The sequence below is a fragment of the Lynx canadensis genome, chromosome B4 (assembly GCF_007474595.2).
Source record: "Lynx canadensis isolate LIC74 chromosome B4, mLynCan4.pri.v2, whole genome shotgun sequence".
Classification (NCBI taxonomy): domain Eukaryota; kingdom Metazoa; phylum Chordata; class Mammalia; order Carnivora; family Felidae; genus Lynx; species Lynx canadensis.
Genome location: NC_044309.1, coordinates 48,874,322 through 48,897,662, shown reverse-complemented (window position 1 = coordinate 48,897,662; position 23,341 = coordinate 48,874,322). Strand labels below are relative to the sequence as shown.

Sequence of the window (23,341 nt, the reverse complement as noted above, 5' to 3'; positions counted from 1 at the left end):
ATGATTTTAATAAAACAAGTATTCCTATCTTTTTTTTTTTTTTTTTTTGAGAGTAATGTTTTGTGGAAAACAAAGGTTTGGAGGATGATATAGGTTTAAAAAATGCTGTTTTACAAGGAACATCTGTTAGTTCTTCAGATATGCATTCACTGAGTCAATTATGAAGGCGAGTACCATGTGAGTCAGGTGAAATAAGGAAGTTCTGAGTGAAATCTTAATAATGATAGGAAATATTGGTACTACCTGCCAAAAGCTTCCACTTTTCCTGCCTCCCAGAAATTCTTTATACCTATTTGTTTTAGAAGAGTCTGTATTTAAATTGGAATTTTTTAGCAGAAATTGGGGGGCCTCTGAAATGTGTTATTTCATAATTTGTGAGGTAAATTGACAAATGTCCTCATAGCAACTAATACTTTTTCCTCATTTGTCATTAGATTTCCTGACTATTCATTCGGTGATTTAATTTTTCTGAAAATTTACCATTTTATGTTTAAAAGTGTAAAACTGCCATTTACAATGATTTAGCCAAAATCTAATTAAGTAGATTTTCTGTTTTTAAATTTGAACTGTGAGAATGTTCCAGAATAGATCTGAATGCGAGCTCACCAATTTGTCTCACTGATGTCATTTTACAGGTGAGGAAATGGAGGCTGAGAAAGGTTAAGTTACTTGCCTGAGGTTATAGAGCTACTAAGTGGCAGAGTTGATGCTTCAACACAAGCCTTCAGTTTCTTAGTATTGAGGTCCTTTACACTTTAACTACTTGTCTTTGATTATAGGACTTGAATAGAAATGAGACATCACTTTTTTGTTTTCACCATTAAAAAAATGTTTGTGTTTTTTTTTTTCTTTTTGATTGTAATTGTCAAATAAGGGTGTGACTTCCTGGAACTGTATGGGGATTCCTAAGTGGAAAATTGACACACAATATCCATAATCAAATGAGTTTGTGTGGTGTTTCCCTGAGTATATACCTAAACTTTGCTACTTTAAGGTGAAACTACCATTTTGTTCCCTTATATATACCCTGTTACCTAATTTTGCAGTTCATTTTTCTCAAATTCCTACTTCTGTTGTTGGAGACTCAAACCATCTGTAGACTTGAAAATGTAATTATGGTACCACTCTTCTAATAGCTTATGTAAAGAATGAATATTGTTTGGTCCTGCTATTTATATTTATTCATCCCAAGAAGTGTCCATTATCTTTTTTTGTTTGTTTTTCACCTTTAATCCAGATTCTGTGCCCAAACAGTATCTCCAAAATGATAGTGACTCATTTAATCTTTTTTTAAATTTAGTATTTTTTAATTAATTTTTTAAATATCCAGTTATTTTTGAGAGAGAGAGAGAGACAGAGTGCAAACAGGGGAGGGGCAGAGAAAGAGGGAGACACAGAGTCTGTAGCAGGCTCTAGACTCTGAGATGTCAGCCCAGAGCCTGACGCAGGGCTTGAGCCCACAAACTGTGAGATTATGACCTGAGCCGAAGTCAGATGCTCAATCAGCTGAGCCACCCAGGCACCCCATCATTTAATCTTTTTTAATATGAGCAAGTTGGTTCTTCATCTCATTCACATCCCATGCATATTTGCTCTTTTGTATGCCTGTGATATATTAATAATTTTACATGACTCTCCCCAAATATGAATTATATTGCACTGCTATTTCATATCTAGATAAGTTGTTAAAGGATTTGGTTGATCATTCTACCCATATGAATTAGCTAGCTTAACTTGCATGTTATTGAGATTTGGCAATGTGCAATTTAGAGTTTAGAAACTTCTTTTGGATTCTCTCATTAGTAACATGTTAGTTTCTTACTTCCAATGAGAAAGAGTTTTAAAGTTAGAAGAAGAAGGATTGGTTTACAGAAAACAAAGCAGATTGTGATTCTTGGGAGAGGAAGTGCTGAAAGACAGATGAGGAACCGCGATTGAAGTGTACAGAAACTGAGAGTGAAGTTCTGCATATTTCCAAGGTGAATGTATTGTGACATTGTTGATCTGTTCTGCTTGCCTGTCCTGATAATTTATGTTAATGACTTCGTGTCATTTTGAATCTGAAGGTCTTGATACGTTTTGCTACGTTTTATCTTGTCTGCCTTTGTATTTGTGGTTACAAAGTGTGGAATGTAGGGCAGGGACACCAGTAGAGAGGTGTGTGTGTGTGTGTGTGTGTGTGTGTGTGTGTGTGTGCGTGCGCAATTTCCAGCTTCCTTTAATAGTTATGGAAGACGTGTGGCAACCAAATCTATGTTCCAAATATATTTCTAATGGCTACTTCTGGTACACTGCCCTGTCTTAGAAGGGTGAGGCAGTCAACAAATACCCATGAGCCTTGCTTGGATTTGTCCCGTGTCATTGACATCCTTTAGTGTGCATATGAATGAATATAGCTATAGTCCATGCAGTTTTTTTATTAATATTCTCTTTTTTTAAGTATGCTTCATGCCCAGCTCAGAGCCCAGTACAGGGCTTGAACTCATGACCCTGAGATCAAGACCTGAGCTGAAATCAAGAGTCGGACACTTAACCAACTGAGCCACCCAGCACCCCTATTAGTATTCTTAATAATGATTAGTTATATACTTGCCTGACCCTGATTAACCTTTTATAAAACTGTCATTAACATCTTTACTGCTGGTTCAGAACCAAAAGGTGTATCAGAATTCTGTTACTTGGAACATGGGGTAAATATAAACAGGGCTCATGGGATTTGTAGATTTCCTCACCCTTAGAAGATAGGGCATTTACCAGAAGTAGCCATAAGAAACATGTATTTGGAATGTGTTAGATTTGGTTGTTGCACATTTTCCCATGACTGTTGAAGGAAGCTGGAAATTGTACACGTACATCTCTATTGGTAAACTTGCCCCCCAGCAGGGAATTAAATGTACCAGTTAACTTACTGTTAGGAAAGTGACTGTCTTAGAAGAATAAATGGCCTATATCTAAGCAGCAACGTTTTTGGCATTTAGCAGACCCATGGACCTAAGAGGTATTGTCTTCACAAAGACACACTGGAATTGGTATACCCTTGAGATGTTGTGAAATGTTGTGTTGTGGAATTTTATGATTATATTTTCATTTTCAAAAAGTCTTTCCCTTGTGCTACTGGTCTCCTCACCAAAGAGATATTAGTACTTTCTGGTGTTCTCCTCATTGGTTTCAAAGTTTTATTATTTTTCTTTTCTCCTTTTTTTTAAAAAAAATATTTATTTTGAGAGAGAGCATGCACGAGTGGTGGAGCGGCAGAGAGAGAGAGAGGGAGGGAGAATCCCAAGCCCCGATGCGGGGTTTGAGCTCATGAACAGTGAGATGATGCTCTGAGCTGAAATCAAGAGTCAGACCCTTAACCAGCTGAGCCACCCAGGCAGCCCTTTCTCACTATCACTCCTTTCATAGTGCTGCCCCATATCCTGTCCTTTTTTTTTTTTTTTTTTTTTTTATGATGCTCTTCTGTTGCAGCCTGGGTTCCCCAGGATACAGACTCTCAGATGGAAATTAGTGTGCTAGAAGTTTCTTAAAAAGTGCTCTTTGGATCAACCCCTGTGGAAGGGAAGGGAGATACCAGTATTGGGCAGAAGGGAAATTAGGCTACTGTGCAGTCTTGATGGAGGTATGACCCAGAGGGGAGTTCTGAAGCCAGGATGGCTCCCCACCATTGTCCCCCATTAGGGAGAGAGGGCCACGTCTTTATATTCCCTGCAGCCACCTGTCTTTGAATGTGGGCTGCCCTGGAAAGGGAGCATGAGCTTGTGTGAGAAGAATCTTCAGCCAAGGCCGTTCTCAAGAGAGCTGGTAGCTGAAGGCTGTCTGCTGGCAGCCGTTCAACAGGGGGATAAATCATTCAGTCCTGAAAGGGGATCTGAGTGGCACATCACAGTTTCCACTCTGTCCTTTTTGCACAGGTGCTGGAGAGGGCTCACGGCGGCCTGGGGGATGGGTCAGGATTTCCAGCAATGGGGCGTTGCAAGGGCAGAGTGGTCATCAATGGTAGAGAGGGAAAGTTGGTGTGCAATAGATCCTGCCATATAATTGAGTTCCTGCTTTGCTTATTGTCTAAGTAAGTTTTTAAACTTCTATCCATCTATACTAACAATGTTCTCTTTTTAAGTTACAGAAACCTGATGAAAACTCAGGGTGCTCTATGTAGAGAATATGCATGTCTTTGCATATAAATTCTGTATGGTTTTGTAAAACCTACTTGTTTTTTCTGTTTCCTATTCTTTATAGGCTCTTTTTTCTTCCTCCGTCTCTTAATAATTATGCTTTTTTTTTCTATCTTCATATTAAAAAATTAGTTGAGTGCTGTATTTTCTATTTGGTGTGTGTGTGTGTGTGTGTGTGTGTGTGTGTGTGTACCCATTTCTTTTTTAAGTTTATTTGTTTATTTTGAGAGAGAGGGGAAGAGAGAGAATCCTAAGCAGGCTCCATGTTGTTAGTGCAGAGCCTGACATGGGCTCGATCCCGTGAACTGTGAGATCATGACCTGAGCCGAAATCAAGAGTTGGATGCTTAATGGACAGAGCCACCCAGGCGCCCCTGTTTGGTTTGTTAATGTTCAATCACAGTAAATCATTTTCTTACATGTTTTGTAATTTCTAAATTCTAGGCTTATCTTCATTTGAGATTTTTGTTGTTGTTGTTTGGTTTAGTTTTTCTAGCTTATAGAGGTCGCATGTGGCCTATAGAGTGTTACTCTAGAGTGGTTTCATTTCTTCTGGATACTCCAGGGATATCACAAGCCTCGGACCCAATTTTATCTTAATTTTTGAGTTTGAAGATTCTCATAGAAATAAGATTTAGACTTCAGAACTGTTGTGACACAGGTGTCGGGTTTTAATTTCTGGTTGTTGCATTTCCCCTATGCTTTTACCCAGATTCCCAGAGACAGGTTGTCTTGAAGTCTTACTAAGACAGTGGGTGGATTTGTCCTGTTCCCTGCATCATTTTTTGACTGTGATTGCAGCCTTTTGAAAATAGCTCTGGTTTTTTGAAAGGATCTCAGTACCAACTTTATACCTTGTGTGTCTGAGAGCTCTTTCTCTGCCTGCACATGGTCATCAGGGTACAGTTGGGTAGGTGGTATCCTGTGTTGAGGAAAAGCAGGGCCAGAAATCTAGACTCTTCTTCTGAGAGAATACTTTCTTCCCATCTCATTGCTTGAGAGGGCATCTCCTTACCAATTTCAGTTAGGCCGAAGTGCTAAGGTGATTCCTGTGGTCATTTCTGGAGGCCATAACTGGCAGTATTTACTTTGGTGCATACCACTTTGGCCCTTGGTTCTAGCTTTGGTGTAGCACCAGGGGATTTTCTTTGTCGTACGTGCAGCTGTGTTATTTCTTTTTAAATTTTGTTACACTCTTTTTCATTTTTTCTGTGTGTTTGCAGTGGAAGGTCTTCATTAGCTCAGTTAACCACGTTGCTGTACCTGGAATTTCTTCCAGTTACTTATTAACCTCTGTTCCTCAGATTCCACCGCTAACAATGGGAATAATAATAGTGTCTGTCTGTATGGTGTTAGTTTGGAGCACATCTTAAGTTCTCAGTCATTGTTAGCTATTATTATTTGCACCATTTACAGCTTTACTTTAGCACCTTAGGGAAGAGTTGGAAATGAAGTGGTTGTGTTTCTTACTTAACAAGAAGAGGAAGTCTTAGTTAACGCCCTAGAGAAACCAAAGAAACTTTGTTCACTATAGTAAAATGCCGAAACTGAAGCTTAGAGTCCCACCCTTTCTGTTGATATGCCGAAGGTCACTTGGCACCCAGAGTGAGCTGAGAGGAATGTCCTCTCAATATTGCCTGGCGGATCGCTTAGAGGAGTCTTGCTTGGATTGTGTGGGTAGGTAAGTTTGACTTTGTGAATATTTACTTTGCTAAGGAGGGCTCTCAAAGGCATAATTATTTTAGAAGATATATATACACCTTGAAACACGCAGTAATACTTTTTAGTCCCAGTTAGCCTTTTGACAATTTCTTAAATTCCCATTTGGTATTCCAAGTGGATTCTGAACTTGTTGAAATTGGTGCCTCGGGCTCCTCAGAGCCCTGCCTCCTGCCTCTGGGGGATTTTAAAGGATTTCTTTCTGTTAGGTCATATGTTTAAGAGAATCATTTTCCTCCATAAATTGTAGGTGAGAAGAAATCTGTTGACGATTAATAGTTGGGGAAGCACAGATAGAATATATGAAGTTTTCTTAAAAATTACTTTTAAGTTAATCTGATAGGCAAAATACTGTGATTATCCTATAAATATTAACTGCTTTGGATTGTTTATACAATGTCAGTTGTACTATGAAAATTTGCTTATTAACCAAGTTCAGTTTTCTTAGGTTGTTATTGGCTTTGAGTCCACAGACTTAACACTGCCAAATTTCTGTGTAAACATTTTGCTTGGGACCTAAACTGTAGTGAATATGTGTATTTAAAGTTTTTTTTTTTCTTCTTCCCCTGAGCCTGTGTATATTAATGGAACTTGTAAACATTTAAATAGTCAATTAATGGAAATTTTTAAGGAAAAACTCTTCCAAAAAATTCAATCATGTGATTATGTTGTAAGTATAAAATTTGAGCTTAGTGTGAAATATCTATATATATCTATAGATAGATACATAGATATATATAGATATATAATTCTTACATAGAGATGTTTTTGTAGTTTTTATCGATTTGTTACATTTAATTTTTTTTAGGAGGAGTCTTTTTGTTGTTATGTTACGAGTAATTAAGTGCAAGGCCAAGATTTATACTATTTAAAAACAAGAGTTAATAGTATTGTATCACAGTATACTAGATAGAGAACAGAAGTAAATAACCGGTTACATCTCTGTTTTGGTGCTGGGAAATGTAATGCATTCTTGAGTTCAGGTGCCATGGTTATTATGCTTATATTGATCCATTGAAGTACATTCTTGAATATGTTGATTTTTCTCTAATGTGTCTGCTATTTATTAAGACTCTACACCATAAGGAATGTCATCTACACCCCAAACTTAAACTTCCCATATAAACACAATGTGCAACTGTTTGGTAGCATACATAGGTGAGATTCCGTGGAATGTTTATGGCCTGAGTTATTCTTAACCTTGTTGCAGAGCTTTGGTCAGCTTTACAGGGCAAACTCTAAAGCAAGTGTCAGTGTCATGCTCAGTATAAATTTTGTATAAGCTCTCGGAATGGTATGTAATGTTGGGGAGGGGCAGAGAGCGAGGGAGAGAGAGAATTCCACGTAGGCTCCATGCTCAGTGCAGAGCCCTACATGGGGCTTGATACCCCAACCATGGGATCATGACCTGAGCCGAGAAAAACTGAGCCACCTGGGCGCCCCACCTGGAGTTTAGTTTTAAAAGTGGTTTCTGTTTTTCTGCAGATGGACTTGGAAATACTTTCTTCAGTTTAAGTAAATTACATATAGGAGAAAATGACTTTGGGAAAGATAAGATGTTTATACTGATTTTCTGTGTAATTCTGAAACTGTATAGAGAAGTTTCCTTTTTAGTTTATTTTTCAGAGAAATCATCTTGCATTAATTCATCAAGGTAGGCGTGAAGATAAAGAGATTCTTTTGAGTTTTAAGCAGACAAAAATTAGCTCATTATATTTTAGATTTTTAAATAATACTTTACTTGAATTGTGTAAAATTTTTGTGTGGATGATATAACAAAGTAGATTTTCATATAGTCTTTTGATCATTTACCCTGTAACAAAGTTCTAATTTAATTAAACAATTATTATTTAAAATTCTTTTTTCTGTTAGAGTTTAAGCTTGTGTGTGTGTGTATGTATATATACATATTTTTTAATGTTTATTTTTGAGAGAGAGAGAGAGAGAGAGAGAACAAGCGGGGGAGGGGCAAAGAGAGAGGGAGACTCAGAATCCAAAGCAGTCTGACGCGAGGCTTGAACCCACAAACTATGAGATCATGACCTGAGCTGAAGTCAGACACTTAACTGACTGAGCCACCCAGGTACCCCCCGTGTGTATATTTTTAATTTTTAATTTTTTCATGAAACACTGAAAAGTGGACTTTCAGCTAATAAAAATGTATTATTTTAGTTAAAATTTGTGGCATTTCTGTCTGCTGTATAGAATTCATTAACAGATTCAGGGACATGATTAGAAGAAACTTGTAGTAGTTGTAATTCTTAATATATATTCTAAGGTATTAAAGCAATATGTGAAATACTGTGCTCTTTGTACTTAGTGATGTAAAATCTGAGCTGAAATGGAACATGTGTTTCTTATACTTGCCTTAGACCTTATGTGCACATTAATCCAAGAAGGTTTTGCTTTGGGAGAACATTGATATACAGCTTCTTGACTATTAAAAAAAATATTGTGTCAGATATTTAGATGTAATTCAAAACCATATTAACTTTCTTAATTATATGATCTAATGATCAGATTTAAATATCTGCTAATATTATTATTACTCTTAAGTTGTATTCTTTTTTTTCCCTCATTGTTTCCAAAAATAGACTTTCCTCTCATTTTGCAGGTAATTTTTTTTATTCCACTATTTTTTATAATTTGCCAGACCAAATGACACAGTTAGGATCCACTAAGTAGAGCTGTGAATATCAATCTTGGACACAAAGCTGGGGATTGTTGTTGGGAAAGCCCTCCTGCTGCTCTTACTTGGCATTCCAAAGACTCTGAATGAAGTCTCTTCACTTATTTCAAAGCCTGGGTTTGTGAAGGCCAGTTGGGCTCCCTTTTGCTCATTCATCACTGATGTTACACTCTTCTGGTTAAATTACACTCTTCTGGTTAAAAATTGTCAGTGACTTTCCCATTTTCCATCAGATAAAATTCAAAGTTTGTTATAGAACTTATTATTTGTCATCATGTATCTTAATTTGTGGCCTACGTGTCTTGATCTTTATGCTTTATTGTATATTTCCTGCCTTTTTCTTTATTCATGCAGCAATTAGAAAACGTTTCCCTCATAATCAAAGTTTAACTCATCCATAAGGCCTGCTAATCACCCCCATTAAATTTCTCCTGGTCCCTTTTTCCAACATTGAAAGTAATCTGTTTTTTTTTTTCCTGCATTTAAAAAAATTTTTTAATTTATTTTTGAGAGAGCATAAGTGGGGGAGGGGCAGAGTGAGCCAGACAGAGGATCTGAATCAGGCTCTGTGCTGACAACAGGGAGCCTGAAATAGGGCTTAAGCTGAGAACTGCAAGATCATGACCCGAGTTTAAGTCAGATGCCCACCTGACTGAGCCACCCAGGTGCCCCTTCTGCATTGTCTTTGACATAGCTGTCTGAATCCGAGCTGTCCCCAGAAGGGAAAGCTGAGGGAACAGTCAAAGATGCAGTTAAGAAATGTTTTAGATCATGTTTAATGGCTCACTACTGACGAGGAAAGAACAACGTTTTCTAGATAAACACTTTGGGCTAATAGGAAATTGAAGAGTAACACAGGCTTTGTAGATCGTGACTAGAGTTCTGAGTCAGAGAACATTAATCATGAGTCTGTAGTTTGGGAATGAATAGTCAGTTCTTCTGTAATGCTTGTTTTGAAAATGGGAATTTATTCCTACATTATTGGTACTAGGGAACAGTTTGAGGATAACGTATATTTCACACTTGTCATGTGTGATATTATCTGAGAAATAGTAGGTGAACACCGAAAGTTCCACCTGGTTGACCTGAGCCACATAGGAATACACAAAATGCATGGGCACAGTCCTCGGACGTCTCCAGCTACCTCACTTCATTGTACGCTATGAACTGCAAACACACCCATATCTTTTATAGTTTTCTCTCCAATTTCAGATAACCCTTTTCCCTCCATTTCACAATAACTTACTTATGTGTAACCCTGTGGCAGCCAGTTCCACAAGCAAACTTCAGGTCTTTTTCAAGGTAAGGTACCATGTTTATTGTGGTTTTTATTTTTTTAACCATTTAACATACGTAAAACTGCTACAATCTTTATTAGTTTCTTTCCTTTTTTTTATGAAGTGTCACTGACAGAGTTTTTGAGTGGTGTGCTTCTGACCCCATTTTCTCCATAAGCCTTGTGGTTTTAATGATGTGATTTTGCATCACATCATGATTTTTAGGAATATGTGTGTTGCATTATAACAGAACAGGCTTGTCCTAATTGTTAACCTACAGAGTGCAAACTGATGGTTCTCCCTCTCTCTTTCCTTCATTTCTGCTCTTCCTCTTCCCTCTCTTTTGATGGTGAAAGAAACTAAATAGACCCTGTAAGGAGGGACACAGCATGACAGAGCAAAATACCAAAGGACTTTTTTTTTTTTACAAAAAAGGGCATAAATTTACCGGTGGACATAAATGGGTATCTTCAAAAGCAGGCAGGGACTGAGAAGTAAATACAAAAGCCAGTGGCCTCCAGGAGTAAAAATATATCTTACCTTTAAATAATAGTAATTATGTTTAACATTTTTTGAGCCTTTACTATATGCTGGGCACTGTGATAAGTGCTTGACATAGTTTACGCCATGTAATCGTCATAAAACGCTATAAAGTATGTGTTATTACTGTCTTCATTTTACAGATGAGGAAAATGAGACTTAGAAGGGTTAATTAACTTGCCCAAGGTAGGTAACTCATAAATATAAAGGGCAGAGCCAGTTCTAGAATCAGGTCTGACTTCCGAGCCTTAGATTTTAGTGGTCTGTCACAGTACTTTGTAGATTATAAATTAATAAACTACAGGTGTTATTTCCTCTACGCTTAACTGTGTCTGATTGGCATCACGGGCTATTTCTATGCCTGTAATAATTGAAGAAATGGAGGTGCCCAGGCTAAGAAATGTGCAGATTGTCAGAGGCAGAACAATAACAGAAATTAATTCTAATACCTAATTCAGGTTTTTTTTTTGTTTTTTTCTGGAGTTTATATATAGAAAGGGAGAAAATTTGGACAGTTGGCAATAAGGAGGTAAGCTGAGCTGAATAGAAGGAGAAATAATTGCTTTGGAAGTTGGAAAAAAAGGAGGTGAATTTGTAACAATATGTTAGAATTGAAAGATGAGAGCCCAATGGAGAATGAGCAAAAGGGATTCTCACTCTATGTCGTGGGTAGCCCAATCAGATTCTCATAAAAGAACTAAAATCAGTACCAGTTTTGATACAAGGTTATAGCACAAGAAATCTGAGGTCATGAGCATAAAATAGCTATATTATAAATCCTGATTAGTAGTAGGCTCAGGGAAAAAAAAAAGAGGAAAGAGAGAGGTTATGCTAAAGGATGCTTTCAAAAGGCTTTATTTGTACTGATTTTATTGCTTGTCCTTAGTCACTTTTTCTTTACATGGCCAGTTACCTCACAGGGCCTTACATAGAAACACGGACACAAGTGTTTAATCCATACTTGTTAAATGGAAGCACTGATGAATAGTGGAGAGAGTAGTTCTTCAATTGAGTGTTGATTAAAAGCTAAATATTATACAGGTAATGGATAAATAAGGGTGGAATTGATGAGTATTTATGTATTTAGAGCAAGGGATTAGCAAACTGACCAATAGACTATTTTCTTTCTATAAGCCAAGAATGGTTTTTACATTTTTAGTAGATTATTAAAAACAAAAACAAAATTATCAACAGAGACCATATGGAACCCACAAGCCCCAAATATTTGCCACTTGACCCTTTATAGAAAGTTTGTCAACACCTGACCTGAAAAATAGTCCAAAAAAAAGTTAGTGTTCTCTTTTAGGAAATCAGATTAGGAAATGGAAACTGGTATTATATTTCATAGCTACATTTCTGAACATGTGCCTTTTTTCCCCTCATATGTGGGAAGGAGTTGATATTTACTAAAAATATTTTGCTAGGGGCTCTGTATACCTTATATTTATTTCTCATACCCTTAAAAGATATCATAACTACTTTAATTTTTTTTAATGTTTATTTATTTTTGAGAGAGGGAGAGAGAGACAGTGAGAGGTGGGGAGGGGCAGAGGGAGAGGGAGACACAGAATTTGAAGCAGGCCAGCACAGAGCCCAATGTGGGTCTTGAACTCACAAACTTTGAGACCATGACCTGAGCCAAAGTTGGACGCTTAACCGACTAAGCCACCCAGGCGTCCCAGATACTATAACTACTTTAAGTGAGGAATCCTGGCTTGTAGAAGCTAAGTAAGCCTAAAGTTTCACACTTAATGAGTAGTGGGATTCCTATATATTTGGGTCTCCCACATAAGAAAATGGTAAAAGTTGAGTATAGACTATTCAGAATTCTGGCTTGAAAATATCTAAATAGATATAATATGTGGACATTTGTAGTATCTTTAGCTAGTATCTCAAATATAAACAGAACATTTAAGTTTCACATACAAAAAATAGGACTGTTTGAAGAATTGTAATTTTATTGTAAAATTTGCATATGAAGGAAGATCTTTGGATAAATTGTGGAGTTACAGAGATAAAGTGTAAAGAAAAAATTCAAGACTCATCTGGTTTTTTTTTAACGTTTATTTATTTTTGAGACAGAGAGAGACAGAGCATAAATGGGGGAGGGTCAGAGAGAGAGGGAGACACAGAATTCGAAGCAGGCTCCAGGCTCTGAGCTGTCAGCACAGAGCCCGATTTGGGGCTTGAATTCACAAACCGTGAGATCATGACTTGAGCCAAAGTTGGACGCTTAACTGACGGAGCCACCCAGGCACCCCTGAAAGAATTAAAATAATATTCACCTAAAAGAAAGATGAGTCTTAAAACATTTTCAATATAAAGTACAGAATAGAAAAGTTTATTCTGCTTCAATAGAAAGTATACTGGGCAGCCATTTATTTTTGAAAAGCTAATGTTACAAATATTGGCCCATAAGTCTAATTATAAAGCCTTATGAAGAAGATTTCAGGGTACTGTGAAAACATGCAATGAAGGATCTAATAATATAGATTGGAAGGTCCGGACAGGACATCCCAAGAGGGGTCATTTAAGCTGCGATGCAGGAGTCAGGCAAAGACAAAGAGGATAATTATTCCAGACAGATAATGATAGGCCTTGAGGATGGTAAGAGCTTGGCATATTCAAAGGAATATCAAAGAAGGTCATTGTGTCTCCTAACGACTCTGAGGACAGGAATTATATGTGTTTTGTTCATCCTTGTATATCCAGCTTCATACACATAGTATCTGTTGGCACATAGAAAGCCCTTAGCAAGATTTATTGAATGGACAAAGAATGAATGGACATTTCACAGGGAAATTCATGGTATAATTGTGAGTATAGGGATTCCTTGGATGAAGGCTACTACTCTCTCTGTGAAGCCTACCTAATTACATCAAACTATGCAGATTGTTGGTAATCCCAGATTATCCTAGGTCACTTGCAGCCCAGATGTCCCAAACCTTGGTAACTACGGTCAGAGAGTCTGAATGGAACTTGGACTGAGAGTCTGCATAGAAAAAGCAGGAAAAAAGGAAGGTAGACTGTTTCAGCTGGGTCTGAGCCTGAGAAGGAAAGTACATTTGCATTATTACAACATCAGGAATAAATCTGAGCTAGAATGTATATTGCCATTTTTCTAAAAATAACCAGCCGAAGGGAAGGGTGTTCCTTACTAGAACATGTGATCCCTGATTCTCTGGGTGATCACTGGTGGCCAAATAGCACATGATCATCAGGCTTAGAGGTTTAATTAAAAAGTTAAATACTCAAATGCTTATTATTTGTGTAGCTTATTTCTTCAAAATCATATTTGGACTTCTAAATTTAGATAATTTCACTTACTGGTTTGAGTGCATTGAGGAATTTATAAAGTAGAAAGAATGGGGAGATGATTGCGTATTTCCCAGGTCTGTGATATAAAGTTGTAGTAACCACGGAAGGACTATTTTACAAAATATTAAGCATGCATTGGAGGTAAAATAGAGGTTTACGACAATTAAGGGAAGAGAGGATGACTTTAAGTGGGAAGGTAGATGGGAATTAGAGAAGGAAAGAAAACATTTCACAGTTATTCATAAATGATGGCCTTTGAGTTAAAATAGCCGCTAACTGGTAAAAACAACACACGTACAATTGATTATACAATTTCATAATGCCACTTGCGTATGCCTTACTTAAGCTTAAACTTCAGTGAACTTTAGTTTAATGGTATCACATTGTTGGGGGTTTAATATGAAATCTGAGGCATTCCCTACTGGATGTCATAAGTCTATTTCCTTACAAAAAGAGAAATATTGGACAGCAGATGAGGTAAGTACTAAGACCTCTAAGTTTATTTGTATCAGTGAGACAAAAAAAAAAAAAAAAAAAAAAAAAAGACTCTTCCCCTTGCCCCCTGGAGATAATACAAGTTTTACAAAGGATATGTTGGGAGGGGAATTGGCAGTACTGGCATGTGAGAAACTCTTAGATGTTTATTTTAGATGGATTCTCTCTTGAGTATTAAAATTAGTGAGTTAGATATTGTCAGTGCCATTGGGCTCATTTGCAGGAACAGAAGATATTCTAACTATTGCGGGTAACAACTGATTTGTCCTAAGGCATCAATTTCATGACAGTTTTCTTAACCAAAAGTACAGGCATGTTCTTTAGGCCTTTTAAATAAATCTTAACAATTTTTGTTAACATCATTTTATAATTACTATTGATATTTGGTATGATACTTAGCAATGGACTAATTCATTATAAAAGCAAAATCTAAATATTTTCTTCCTTATCGCTTTAAAAGCTAGACCTTTGAAGCCATCTTATTTAATATATGTATATTTAATATGTCACCTGACCCTTGACCAATGTGGGGGTTTGGGTACTGACCCCTTGCAGAGTAGAAAATCCACATATAACTTTGTCCCCAAATTTAACTGCTAATAGCCTTTAGTTGATTAGCACAAATTTTGTATATGTATTATATATTGTATTCTTAGAATAAATAAAGCTACAGAACAGAAAGTGTGATTAAGAAAAGCATAAGTAAGAGGAAATAGATTTACAGTATTGCATGCATTTATTGAAAAAAATCCTTGTATAGGTGGAGTGCAGTTCAAACTTGTGTTTTTCAAGGGTCGGTTGTATATGTGCATATATATACATGTGTATGAATTTACCCCCCTTGGAATACTGATACATTTTATTGCTCAATGCCTGTTTTCCTCAAAGTTTCTGTGCCTACTAAATTGTTTAAAAGTTCAATTAAAAAGTGAAAAATGCAGAGAAATTTAAAAAAACTCTTTAAGCCCTTTCATGAGTCAGATGATCCTTTTGTACAGGAGCATGTCGATTCCAAATCATTTTAAACTTTGAAAGTAATTGTATGTGTACCTTGTCTTATTTTATCCCCTCAACACACTGTGAGATCAGTGTGTCGGGATGGAGCATGGAGCCCTACTCCATTTGACTAATAAGAAAGTGAAGGATCGGTGAAAAATGGCCTTTGCAAGAGGGACTGCCAAATCATGTTAGCGCTGATGGTAACACGGATTGGTAAAAACTTGATAAGTGCTTTTTGTTTGTTTGTTTGTTTGTTTGTTTCCAAAACACAGTTCCAATTTGTTGGTCTTACAGATTAGGAATTTTGTCTCTTGATCTTTATTAAAGTGGAGTGTATGATAATCTAGTGTATTTCAAATAAAAAATACATACATATGTGTATATGTATGCACACACACACAAGATTGTAGGATGGTTTTAAGTTTTTTTTACAAGTGTGTTTGCCACATGTAAATTCTTTATGCTTCCATTACATCCTCATTTACAGCCTTCACCTTAGTGGACCAGGTGGCCACACCTGATGGGCTTGCCGGCATGACGCAGTCTTTTCATTCCTTAGGTTTATTTTTTATTGTGTAAAATATCCATGACATAAAATTTACCATTTTAATAATCTTTAAGTGTATATCTTCATGAACCGAAACTCTGTACCTGTTAAACAGTAACGACTACTCTTTTTTTCCTCCCTCCTTCCCCCCCCCCCCACCAGCTCCTGGAGTCTTCCTTTTTTTTTCCTTCCTGGATTCTACATTCTATCTCAATGAGTGTGACTACTCTGGGTCCTCATATAAGTGGAATCATACAATATTTGTTGTTTTGTGACTGGCCTATTTATTTAGCATAATGGCTTCAAGGTTCATCCATGTTGTTGGATGTACCAGTCTTTCCTTCCTTTTGAAAGCTGAGTAATATTCCATTCTGTGCATATACATTTTCCTTATCCATTTACCTGTCAATGGACACTTGGCTTGCTTCCACCTTCTTCTGATGTGAATAGTGCTGCTGTAAACATGGGTATATAAGCATCTGTTTAAGTCCTTGTTTTCAGTTCTTTTGGGTGTATATTCAGAAGTGGAACTATGGAACTACTACAATGTACACGGTAATTCTGTGTTTAAGTTTTTGAGGAGCTCTGCCATGGGTTTCCACAGAAGCCACTTCATTAAAGGAATGTTTTCAATGGCTGACAAACAAAAAACAACCTTCAGTTCTCTTACTCTCTGGATTTTTAAAATGAACTTTCCTGGGGCGCCTGGGTGGCTCAGTCGGTTAAGCGGCCGACTTCGGCTCAGGTCATGATTTCATGGTCCGTGAGTTCAAGCCCCGCGTTGGGCTCTGTGCTGACAGCTCAGAGCCTGGAGCCTGTTTCAGATTCTGTGTCTCCCTCTCTCTGACCCTCCCCCATTCATGCTCTGTCTCTCTCTGTCTCAAAAATAAATAAACGTTAAAAAAATAAATAAAATAAAATAAAATAAAATAAAATAAAATAAAATAAAATAAAATAAAACTTTCCTAAAACAGGATGTATGCAACTTCAGTGGATTTCTTGTGTATCTAGTAACTGTTGACAATGTGGGCTGTGTCCTTGTACTATATTTTAGATTAAATTATCTTCCTGTTTCTCTTTGGAGAATTCAGATTTGAAGAAGTTATGGGAATGACATGGGTGAATCTTAGTTTTTCCAAAAAGATATCTAGCACAGAATACAGTTGAGATCGTTCCCATAGGAATGAAAGAAACTGATAAAATTTCCTTAAAATAAGTTAGCTTTAATTCCTAATCTTGTCTGTCCTCCAAAATGCCCCCATACTTAATTAAAAATTAGTAATATGATTTTGTGTTTACGTAAAGATTAAGTCTGAATTTCTGTGCATGCTCTACAAGGCCCCTCACGATCTGGCGTCAGGCTTTTCTCAACTACATTATCTTTCTATACATCTTGTACTGCAGCCACACTGAATATCTCCCTGTTCTCTGAAGCTCATGTCCTTCCATGTACCATGCTTTACATGTGCCTGGAATGCTCTCTCACTGCCCTCGCACCTTCCAATTGACACACTCCTCTGTGTCTTTCAACACCTGGTTCTACTGTCAGTTCTTCTATGAAACCTACCAACAAACTTCTCCAGGTGGATGCTTCCATAATACATTGTTCATGCCATGACAGTAGCATTTATGAAATTGCACTGTAATTATCTCTTTGCTAAACTGAGTGCTCCTAGCGGAGAGACACCATGTTGTTTATTATATGCCCTTGTTGTGAAGCACAGCACCTGGCAGGTGTAGACAAAAAATACTGGATGCATTTCTTAGACGGTTTTGCTCGCTGTATAGGTTGTTTGTCCATATAGTCCTGCTATATAGGATGTTTGTCTTTAATAAAGAATCATTCCTAAATAAAAATAAGTAAATAAGTAATCATTCCAGGTATAAGATGGAATTCATTTCATAATTTCAGTAGTTATTAATAACTGGACATATCATAGGCAAAAGCATTAAGCAGGCAAATTTTTTTCTCAGTAGCTTACTACTGCTTCATTTCTGTGAAGCTTTCTTACATTTCCTGGCACACTGGCTTCATAGGTATTCTTATAGTACTTTAAATTCCTCCTATCATAGCAGGAAGTATCTGATAATTCATACTTACGTGATAATAATATATTTTTAGTCCCAGAAGTGATCGAAGTCTAAAAGTGGTTCCTAGGGATTACAACACATAATTCAAAAGAATAAATTAATTTCAACTGGTAGAATTTCATTCCCTGTGTCACTTGGGTAAATGATACATTTTAAAAAAGCAGGATGACTGTCCTGGCCCTAAAATCACACTGGGCAGGCAGGGCTCCACAGCACCTCTGCATCTCAGCACCTCCAGAGTGGTGTTGATGCTGGGAATATTCTGTCTCCATAGGCTGCTGCTTTAAGGGCTTAACCCTCTGTGATAAATTTGCTCTTCTTATACTGGTCCTTAATAATCTGAAAGGCAGAGTGGTGTGGCATATTTATAAGTGCTTATTCTACCTCATTAGCTAACTAGGAATTTCCTTTTCAAATGTTTAGAACTAGAAATATGCAGTCATTTAATATTTAAACTCATTTCTATGAACCAGGTATAGATACAAGTGAACATTTATTAGCTGAATTGGCATATTAAAGGATGGTCTTTGTACTGAAAGCAAAATACTGTGAGAGTCAGATATTTGAACTCCTTCCAGTCTAGATTACTCAAGAGGAAACAAACAGCAAGATTCAGTTTAATTGCTTGTTATTTTGAAATAGGAAATGTTATGTGTATTTTTGTTCCCCAAGGGCTGTGTCCAGGACAGTATCATTGTGGTGTTTTTATAGTTCTGTGAGATGTTTACAGTGTTGTAGAAATAAAAAACAAATGAAACTGATATAAATGTATCCAGACAGTGGAGTGTTTCAAAGTTCATCCAAGTAATTGTTCTTCTAGTTCAAAGACTTGGTGTTTGTACACAAATCCTATCAATATAATAGTCACGTTAGGATTTATAAACTAATAAGTGAGGACATACTAAATTTTGGCACATATTATGTAAATGAAATATTTATACATATATGTAATTATATGTGTGTTGTGTGTGTGCTTAATTAAGCATGTTTAACTTTTAGCGAGCATTCTAGTGGGAGGTGTGTGGTCACATGCACAGAAAACGTCAAAACATTTTGGGCTCAGGGCACCTAGGTGGCTCAGGACGCTCGGTTAAGTGTCAGACTCCTGATTTTGGCTCAGGTCATGATCTCAGTGTTTGTGAGTTCAAGCCCCATATCTGGCTCTGCTCTGACAGTGTGGAGCCTGCTTGGGATTCTCTCGCTCTCCTGCTCTCTTTACCCCTCCCCTGCTCACGTGAGCGTGTGCTGCACCTTCTTTTCTCTCTCTCTCAAAATAAATAAACTTAAAAAAAAAACAGTTTAGGCTTTTGTGGTGGTCTGCCTGGGGTTTGAGGCTTTACTGTGTAATAGGTGTGATTCTGTGTCTCAGTTTCCTCATCTATGAAATTGAAGTAATAGTTGTATCTGTTCCTTATTGAGTAAATGCATGCTAACAACTTGTAACATGTTTGGCATGCATAAGCACTTAAGAAGTGTTATTTATTGTTTTTGTAAATTACTATTAAATATTGGCCACACAGTTGATACAGTTGATTCAGAAGAGAATTCCCTTGGAAAAAAAAAAAAAAAAAAGACTGTTTTGAAGCCAAAGACATTAGTTAATTTTGTGGATTAAAATCATATGGTTGTTTCTTTATCATTAAGAGATTATGGTATAAAGAGGGATATGTGTAGGTAGTCAGTGGTTTATTCATTATAATATACTTTGGATTATCCATTTTGACTGTATTTAAAGTCTTCCCTTTTATGACCAGATAATATATGTTTATGAAATGGTCTCCTTTGAAACTTGTTGGCTTTGGAAAATATATGTCTTTTTGTTCATTTTGTGTTAGACTTCAATTTTGTCTAATCAGTGTTTGAATGAAATGGCACTTGTTGTATAGACTTCCTTCCAAGAAAAACATTGGGTGTTTCAGGAAGTGGTCTTGATGAGTCAGAGGATAATACTTTTTTCCTCTGAGTCAGTTCTGAGTCTCCTTGATATAAATAGGCGTACTTTTTCCCAAAGTTCTGCTTTTTAGATCATATGTTAAAATCATTGACCACACCAACAACAGTACTTTTATTGGTATTTCCACTGAATTAACACAGAGAGTCTTATATAATTGTGACTATAGAAATTCTGTTAAATAAATTTTTTTGAACAATTTCAATTCAGTTTCTGTACTTCTAAATTAGTTCCTATTTTGCAACAAAAATGTCCAGTCCTCGGACAGGACTGATTTGTGCTAGGCGGTCATTTGTGTAAATCTTAGAGGAAATTTATATTGGTAATGCTATCTCCTTTGATCACTAAAATTCTAGCACATGTACATAAAACTCCTATAGCGCAATTTTAGTACAGCAGTTATTTTGCAGAAGATTGTGCTAGCTTGCCACACCCCAGAGCTGTGTCAGAGATACGAAGGAATAATCCAGAGTTCTTCTTCATAACTACGTTAAAAATATTAAACATGATAAATAGTTGCTGTATGACTAGATATTGTTGATGTTGAGTTGGTCAGGGAAGACTAAAATAGGGGTAGGAATGGAGGAATTGAGCTGTTGTTCGACGGGAGGTGTGAAGTGGCAGGAAGGGTATTTAGGGTAAGAGCAGAGGCCTGAAGGTGGCTCAGTGCTCCGTATGCTCAGAAGAGAGTGAAGGATTCTGGGTGGGAGTGTTGGAGAGAATATGGAGGACTGGAGAAATTCTTTAGGGCAAAATCGTGGTAGGCCTGGAATGGTAAGCAAAGGAAATTTCTTTTTGGGTGTGTGAGTATGTAATTGGTAACATTCTTTACTCTGATTCTCATGTATTTCACTTGACTTGTATTTGATTGATTGAGATTGGTTTTTACCTCAGTGGATTTCATTATTAGAACCAGTATTTAAAGAAAGCTTCCATTACTATTTGTCTCCAATATACAATTCTTCAGGGAGATAAAGAACTCATAGATGTCGATATAGATAATAAATCTTAAGTGACCTGTGTGTGCTTTTGCATACAGTCTTCATAACAACCTTATTTCACAGATGAATAAACGGAGGCTCAGAGCCTATAAAGTTTGTTCAACGTCATAGAGATATGGTAGAGTGAAAATTTACATTTAGGGCCTTCTACCTTCTTTTTACTATCCCGCAATACCACAATGCAAGCATGGCAATATACTCGGCAAGTTTTTATTGTTTCCAGTAGCTCTGAAATAGCACCCCAAAAGCATTTTTCTTCTTGGCGGAAATACTATTATTATTTTTTAGGAATTGGAAGGTGGTCTTTAGATGGTGGGAAATCGCCTTATGGGCAAGCTGGCTCACTCCCTCCCAGGGAGCAGCAATAGGGCTTTGCTTTCTAAGACTAGAGTATTGTCATTTGAAGCTCTGTGAGGTTTGCAAGGGCCGTCAATTATGTTTAGGAACATTTGTGGGTAGTGGTGATCCACAGCATGGATCCTATCCTTTGCCCACTTATATAGTAGATTATTAGTTGGTCATTTTTCACTTCCTGTATCTTAAGCATTTGGGTCTAGATCAGTTGGAGTCTTTGATTTTTTGTCTTCACGCACACAGTCACTTCTAGAGTAGGCTGCTTTCCTTCATCCTATTTCTTTCATGGCAGGGAAGCAGCTGTGTGACTCTTGGCAAAACTAGTCTTCCCTGAGGTGACATCAGTGACAGTTAAGATTAAGTATTACTCTCATAAACATATCATATGTCATAAAATTCAAACACTTGTTTTCTAGAAAAATTTCCTTTTTAGCATCCTGGAATGGAGCAGCTTCATTTCTTGGGAGATCAGGGAAATTTATCTTATTTTTCCCAGCTAAATAGTTAGAGGAGTGTGCTACTATATGCTGCTATGTGCTGTTCCCAGTGCTTCTTACCAACTAAATTGAAAACAGACAAAAAAATTATGGCACATGCTTTCTTCGTAGGCAGGCTTGGAGGTTGTGAGGGTAACATATATCCAGTCCTCAAAGGACTAACCTGAATTAACCTGTGTTAACTCCCCCCCCCACCCCCCAGTAAAATAGGATACTTTCTCCTGTGTTCTGTTTTGTCAGGTGGTCTGTAGAGGTAAATTTAGATGACAAGAAGCAGCACACTGAGCCAGCGTGCTGGCCTATGACTGATGTCACTGAGCTAATCTTTGGAGCTGCAAAGGATTCTTGGAAATACCCTAGTTTCCAGCTTATGAAAAGGACTGATGAGGATGAGTTTAACATGTCCAAGGGCACAGAGTTGGGAATGGAATTGACAAAGCAAGCAAGAGTATTAACTTCGGTGTTCAGTGTTTTCTAATTTCACAACAAACCTAAGTCAAGTTGACATCTAGGTAGGATGTTCTAACGGCAAGCCTAGGAACGAAATTTCCTCACACCCACAGAAAGTGGTTGGATTCTGGTAGAACTGATGCTCACCATCAGACAAGGGACAGAATTGGAATGGTGAGAGGATATGGTTAGATGAGGATTTTTATTCCATTCCATTTGAGGAAAATAAGGAAGTTGGCTAACAATAACAGAGGTCAAGATGGAGAGGCTGGAGGAAGGAGGTGCAAAATATGCAGTGCGGATGGGGTGACTTACAGGGATTAGGGTATAAAGCAGACCATGCTTGCTGTTTTCCTTGAGTGGTTCTTGTTAGAAGCTAGTGATGCTAAATATTTTCTGTTTTTAACTCTTCAACAAGCTAACATATTTCCTACTCAGATTTTCTTGCTTTTAGAGCATTGTTTCACTCTGTCTTTCCTTAATAAGATTTTATTTATTTATTTATTTTTATTTTTATTTTTTTACATTTTTTTCTGAGAGATATAGAGAGACAGAACGCAAGTTGGGGAGGGGCATAGAGACAGAGGGAGACACAGAATCCGAAGCAGGCTCCAGGCTCTGAGCTGTCAGCACAGAGCCTGACACGGGGCTTGAACTCACAAACCATGAGATCTTGACCTGAGCCAAAGTCAGATGCTTAACCGACTGAGCCACCCAGGGGCCCCATCGTTAATAAGATTTTAAAATAAACATTTTAATTTGGGCATAATTTTTTCACTCATTGAATAAATTTTTATTGAGAACTTACTGTTTTTAGGAACTACACTTAACCCTTTATATTCGGTAAAACTATTTAGCCCCTGCCCTCACGAAACTTACAGTCCTGTGTACAAACAACAAAATAGGAAGCTGACTTCAGTATGATAAGTGCATCTTAGTGTTAGACTCCAGCATTATGGGAACACATGGAAGAGGCATCTGTCTATCCTACTTTGCAGAAATCAGGGAAGGTCTCCCTAGATTGATAATCTGAAGTTTGAGTAGGAGCTGGCCAGATGAAGGTGGCAGGGAGGTTTTTGGCTGAGAGAATATTCCAGATAGAAGATGTAATTTGCTGGCAAGAATCTTTAAAATGATGTATGGTGTGCCTGTGTAGTTATAGGGAGGGTTCAGGGTGGAGGAGTGGGTCTGGGACAGAACAGGGGAGGTGGCAGGAAGGCAGAAGTGGAGAGAAAGGAAGCT

General features: G+C 37.2%; 1 protein-coding gene across 2 annotated transcripts in view; it reads left to right on the top strand.

Moving 5' to 3' along the window:
- The first annotated feature begins 5,754 nt into the window (after positions 1-5,754).
- The window catches only part of EPS8 (epidermal growth factor receptor pathway substrate 8), a 106,905-nt gene continuing 89,318 nt past the window's right edge, over positions 5,755-23,341 (top strand). The window contains exon 1 of one of the 2 annotated variants that reach the window (XM_030321820.1): positions 5,755-5,848. The gene's annotated coding sequence lies outside the window, so the exon portion shown is untranslated. Of the gene's footprint in view, positions 5,853-23,341 lie in introns of both variants that reach the window. The other variant, XM_030321819.1, reaches the window with a different exon arrangement.